Source organism: Mytilus trossulus, chromosome 3 (genome assembly GCF_036588685.1).
Source record: "Mytilus trossulus isolate FHL-02 chromosome 3, PNRI_Mtr1.1.1.hap1, whole genome shotgun sequence".
NCBI classification, from domain to species: domain Eukaryota; kingdom Metazoa; phylum Mollusca; class Bivalvia; order Mytilida; family Mytilidae; genus Mytilus; species Mytilus trossulus.
Window position 1 is genome coordinate 30,640,256 of NC_086375.1, and position 7,092 is coordinate 30,647,347.

A 7,092-nucleotide genomic window follows, 5' to 3' on the forward strand; every position below is an offset into this window, starting at 1 on the left:
CGACGTCCAAACCTGACGTCACATTATTTTCATCCTCAAATCGACGTCCAATATTTTGATCCTCTAATCGACGTCCAAATATTGCTAAAGAACAACGACCTACATTTACTGCCGTCTTTTGTATTCAATGTCAAATATCAATATCAAGAGTAAATCACTGCAATAACATTAAATAAGGCCTTTATCTTTCACGTTAAATTTTTTTACATTTTCAATATGGCTTTTAATAATGAAGCCGCTTTAAATCAATAACATTTCCGTATGGTTTTTATCATTGCTGATGGCCGTATGGTTGCCTTTATTTCAACTCTGATGGATATTTGTCTTAGTAAAAATCATACCACATCTTATTGTTTTACATAAATATAATTTAATTCCGAAAATTGTATCAAAACATAATTAGATAGCTGGTAATTAATTAAAAAAACATATTTTTTAAATATATTTCATTTGGCACAGAGAATATGTTTAACGTTAGGTCTAAGCTTGTATCTGTTGAGTTCAAATTTCTATTTTGTGTTGTCATCTTCTATTACAAATAATTTCCCTCTTGACATATTATTGATGATATTTATACATTTTCCTTTTCTCCAGTATCCACTAACAAATACGACTGTTCCCTTGTTCATGGCGGGATTTGTCCTAAACTGTAAAACTCCCCCCACTGTAGGTGTAAATACATTTCGCAGTCTCCACCAAATAACTAAGGGATATAATCTAGCTGTTTTTCCTTAAAATATTCCATTAGTCCCTCGTTCACAAATTGATTTTTTTGAAGTTCATGGATTTTGAAAAATAGATTATAGATATAAAAGTGCATTTGAAAGTAAGATTTTATATAGCAATTAATTAGATTTACCGAAAAGTATAACTTGTAAATATTAAGAAAAATAGCACTTTTACGATTAATATGTCGTCACTTAAGATAATATTGTGACAAGTAACCCACAGGGCATATATTATATATTTTTATATTATGCTGTAAATATGTTATTTCCCTGTTATAGATAAGATATATGTTTTGAATTGTTGATAATGTTACTCATTCTATATGAGTGCTAAGTTCCTATGATAATAGAACTAAACTGTTTGTTTATTGTTCATTGAAGAGATATTTTCATAAAATAATCCAAGTCAGGAATGTTTTCATTTTTGCATAAATTGTAAACATCAAGATTTTTGTTAAAATGACTTTCCATATATTTTTATGTTTACCTAGTCATGGTAAATGCTTTAATAATTGTGTTGTGTATTGATTTGTACAAACAAATGGGTAGAAAATGAGAAATATTGTGATATTTAGATTTTGAGACTTGTTGTTATTTTGAGAAAGTTCCCGTACTTTTTCATCTGTAACTTTTTCGGGATCGACGCAACTTTAGACATACTTTCTGTCAATTTTGGACAATGACAGCCAAACTTACTTATATACACTCTTTTCTAAAGCCGAATTGAGTTTGCGAATTTACTTTTCCCCACTGAAGGTTATGCATTTTGCTTAAACTTGTCGATCTTCGTTTCTGTTACAGACAGCATGTATCGCTATCCGCCATTACTTCAGATGGAAGGCTAGCGATTTCATTGGTTGATTAAAAGAATAAAGTATTTTACCTTAATTTTTGTAGAAATTGTTATTATATAGAAATGTTTTATTTTACGATTAATGTTAGAAAATGTAAAAGTTTATATTTTAATAACTATTCTTTGTCGATTCAACTTGTTAAAGAATGGAGCTTTTTGATTGGCTATTGGTTACTGTGCACCGTGCAAGATGGGGCACTTAAGGGTATCGTGCATGCCCCTGTGCGGTACATTTGCACTGTCGTGCAGTGGCGGGTATTATATAACCTTTCGAAAACGCTGCACTGACGTCACTTTCACGCCATTTTATTAGGGATTGAACCGCTGACAAAATTTTATTAGAAAGTAAGGCCAATTTTTACGTTTAGAAAATTATTTATTTAACTAAATTTTCTTATTGGAAAAAAACGTAATTTTACAGAGATTTTAATGATAATTTCAAGAAGTTTATTTTCATTTCAAAAGTAACTTTTAAAGGCTGTTTTACGAAGTTATGGTTCAAAATTTCATTGTTTTGGAATTGTAAAGTTTTGTTTAAGTACATTTTACTGGAAAGTTAGATTTTTATATTTAAGAGTCCAAAGCCAATCAAACTATTTTTGCGTTTAAATTATAAACTATATTATAGAATTTTAAAGGTATATCTGAGAGTTCTTTGTTACACTTTTATTGTCCTCTATTTTACAAGACATACGCTACTAGTAAAGTCTCTAGTACACTTGTCTGCATTTACGCAAATTAAATAAATTAGATAAGGCAATAGGGACACAAAACATACGCTACTAGTAAAGTCTCTAGTACACTTGTTTTGTTTAAATAACTATAAATAGGGAGATTAGTCAAAAGACATACACTACTAGTAAAGTCTCTAGTATATTTGTCCTGTTAAAGTAATTAAGATAAGGATAAAGGTCTCAGGACTACACTGCTAGTAAAGTCTCTAGCAATTGTCTTGAAGTAAATAAGAAAACCAAGTTACAGATAAACACTATTTTGAGTAAACTTTGAGATAAATTATATGGCATATGCTGCTAGTAAAGTCTCTAGCACATTTTGTCATAGTAGCTTAAATTTGTATAAACTGAGATTAACTGATTTTCTCTTCATAAATCTATTTGTACATTCATTTACAAGTAAATACTTAAAAACCTTTAGATCTAAGGCATACGCTCTAGCACAGGGTCAGCTAGCACACTTGCCTCTCTAAATTTTATACACCTGATAACGCTCTAGCACAGGGTCAGCTAGCACACTTTCTGGTGTATTAAACATAAATATTTAACATATTAAACACAAAACCTTTTAGAACTTAGGCATACGCTCTAGCACAGGGTCAGCTAGCACACTTGCCTCTAAATTTTGTACACCTGATAACGCTCTAGCACAGGATCAGCTAGCACACTTTCTTGTGTACTAAAGTTATAACGTTTATAATAAAGAATTTAATACATTAAAAACCTTTTAGAACTTAGGCATACGCTCTAGCACAGGGTCAGCTAGCACAATTGCCTCTAAATTTTGTACACTTGATAACGCTCTAGCACAGGGTCAGCTAGCACACTTTCTTGTGTATTAAACTGTTGAATATTCTTATTGTTTATATAACGTTACCAATTTAAACTCAGAAGTTAGGTACTCAGTTAAACCTTTAAGTGATATATATATACCTCAGATATACCTTGTTAATATTAGACATACGCTACTAGTAAAGTCTCTAGTACACGTGTCTCTTTGTTATATGTAATATTTGCTCCTGGTCTCATTGTTATATACCAGTGTCAGTGTATCTGAAGAAAACCCTAGTCAAATAATAAACACACTATTGTTATTCATATTTTATTGGTAAACTGTAGTCCTTAATAGTCCATTATATATATTGAAAGTGACCATAACATCATGCCAATAATAAAGTATTGAACTTGAAAACGTATTTCCCTTTACTTTAGATTTTAACAAATCTAGCGATACATAGAGTTTGCTTTTCCAGTCATTATATCTGGTTTATTGTGTCACCTCAGTTGGTTCTGATTTTGAGATTTAGTCTTGGGTCAAGGGCTTGTGTACGGTCATTGTTTGGGAGTTTGCTGACAACCTTATTTGCCATATAGCTCTTGCGCGCTACATTTTTGGCATCCTCGGTGGGATCTGTTTTTCATTTGCGGATCCAGTGATACGAATATCTTTTAATTATGGTAAAAAGGAAGAATCCAGCACTACCCAGACCAGGTGAAAGGAGCGAAATAGATACAGAGACAGATGCCATCGAGACTGACACAGATTGTAATATGTACACAGACTTTTCAGAGCCAGAAACTGACGACAGAGATGTTACAGTAGTACCTAAAGTAAGCGTCATAAACTTGCCCAGCACTAGCTCTATACCAATTAGTTCAGATATCAGACCAAGAAGAAGTTTGAGACTGTCCAGGAAGAGAGAAGTCCACACAGAGAGTGAGAGAGAAGAACCTGAAATACAAAGTCATGGTGACACAGCTGGTGTTTATGGTATAATTAAAGGGCATTTCAAGAAATGACCGGTCAACTGGTGACAGCAATCCAATCAGCATTCAAGGGTTTCCACAGTGATACCAAGTTAACTGAAAAGGGGGAGACTAGAAAAGCAAAGAAAAGATCAACAAAGTCCAAAAGTGACCCAGGCAGATTACATCCTGTGATGTCAAACTTTGCCATCCAGTCAGACAGTGATGGTAGTTCAGATGAAAGCAGCTATGAAGATTCTATAGAAGGCAGTATAGATACATGTTACATAACAGAACCCAAAAGAAAACCTGCTATGTCTAGTAATGTTAAATTACCTGTTTATACAGGCAAAGAAAAATGGGAGGTGTACTACAATAGATTTGAAGCTGTTTCTAAACTGAGTCATTGGAACGACAACACCAAATTAGCAGAGCTACTTCCTCGTCTACAAGGAGAAGCAGGTGACTTTGCCTTTGATCAACTTGCCCAAAGAACATTATCAAGCTATACTAGATTAACCAAAGAGATACACAACAGATTTGGAACTTTCGAGACCAAGAAAAACTACAAAACATTGTTTAATAGACGAAACCAGAAATCTGACGAGAAACCAGAGGCCTATGCAGCAGAGCTGAAACGGATTTATGACAAAGCTTACAAAAACAGAGATATGAAAATTAGGCAAGAGGACCTGTTACAAAGATTTCTGATGGGACTTTCTGACCATAACAGTAGGGTCCATGTGGAGCTATATAAAGAACCAAACACCATTGAAGAAGCAGTTCAAGAAGTTATCACTTTTACTGAAGCTATAAGTCCACAAGAAGAACATACAGTAAGCAAATTTAAGAAGCAAGTTAGGCAGGTTAAGGGAAAACAGAAAACTAACAGTAAAAAGGGTAAAAACAAAGGAAAGAAACAAGATGACCAATCACTTAGTGAAGACAGTGACCAAACTAACCCTACTAAACCAGGATTCACCACTTAAGATATTGAACAAATTAAAGATATAATCAAGCGAGTAAATCAGGAGCAAAGGAGAGATGAAAACATACAGAAACCAAAAGGGTACCAGGGGAACTCCCATTTTAGCTCTTCACCAAATTATGTACCAGATTCTCACAGTTACAATAGAAGAGAAAACATAAATACTGCAAATCCACCAAGTCAACAGGGGTATGGTAGTCAAGATACAAAGAAAACTTTTGCTTGTTATTATTGTGGCCAGCCAGGACATTTTGCCAGGAACTGCTTTAGTAACCCAAAAAGACAACCCGACTTTAAAAGAAGCCAACCATGGAATGAATGAAGAATAAGGGAGGCTACTCCACCAACTCTAGATTTTAGGTCAGGGAAAACTGAGTCTTTCCCTGAAATAGCTTTAAACTAGAGAGGGTCAACTCCAATGACCAGTGTGACGAAGTCAGTAATTATTAAATATTTTATTAAGTAATAACAAAGTCAAGAAAGAGTCTAAAGTTCAAATGTTCGAATGTTCAATAACTGTCTTTAAAGTTGAATTGTTCAAATGTACAATAAATTGTCACACGGCACATGATCGCATAGTGGTATAATGTTCAGTCCTGATAGAGTATGTTCGGATATTAAGCGCATGAGTTCCAGCCTACCCACGAGGGGGAAGACCTTGACGGAATCTCCGGTACCAATAGCTTGTACCAATCTGTCCTCTTTCAAGTCCAAAGCTGGATCTTATATAGTCCGGTTGTCCATAAACATTGGCCCATAGCTAATGTCCGGTTACGTATTAGTCTGAATGTTAAATAATTCTAGTCTATGGTTAATTGTCAAACTATGCAATTAACCCCTGAAGGATACATGTTATTTCACAGTAGACATGGTTCAGTATTGGCTGCAGGATATATGTCTATAATATTTGAACAGATCGTTATTAAGTTCCAAAGCGTACATGATTGTCATTGAATTGTTTAGTTCCTTTTTAATAAATTTCCTTATTAATATTCCTTGATAATTAATGATATGAAACACAATATTGTGTTACAAATGCCTTTCCTCCAAAATAAAACAAAAGTTCAATAAAATACGGTAGTTTTTCTTCCTGTAGGTTATTGTGATAGTTCATTGCAAAGTTTCCGGTAACCATCACCACATATCTAAAGTTTAATAAGTTCCATAAGTCCAATATCTGGATATGATAAGTTCATAACATTCTCCAAGTCCAATAGCTGGATATATTTACACATAGTTCATTTGAATCCTCAGTTAAATAGTTCGACATACATAGTTTATGTTTTATTTCCGACACCATCATAGTATAAAGTTCATCAACTGCTGGAAAGGGCGCACATCTTTGTACAAGTGTCGTCATCATCATCTCCATTACGTAGTATTTGACGCATCTAGCTGGTTGGCTCGTCCTTCTTAAGAGGCTGTTAACATCGGCATTCGGTTAAGTTTTGTCCTTGACCAATGGCGCGGAGGAAGACATCTCTCTGTTATCAGTAGCATCTATTCCAACCAATTGCGAAGACACCATTTGTTTTTACCCAATTGTTCGTGGCATTAGAACCAGAACTCACAACATTCTTTTTGGCTAACCAAGATATATTCTGAATTAATTAACAGTAAAAAAATATGGCTATTCCAATGAAGATCGCACCTAAACCCCACTGATAAACTTATCTCAATTGGAAAAAACTAAAAATTGTTTACTACCCCTTATTTCTTTTTTATTTTTTTATTTTTTTTTTTATTCATCTATCAGATTATTGATAGTTTGTTCATTCGCCTTGAGTTCGCAGGATTGTCCGAGCCTAGCAAACTTTTACATATAAATCAATACAATACGTTCTTTTTTTTATATCGAATTATCCGTTAAAACCAAAAATAAAATAAAAGGGGGAATCTGTCGTATACAACTTCTACAAGTTTTAAAAATCCTACATAATAATGAACAAAATATGTGTATTTACACAAGACGTAAAAATCATTATAAATTTACAATAAAAAAAAAGTTCAATTCCATCATGTTATATAACCCCTACACCTACA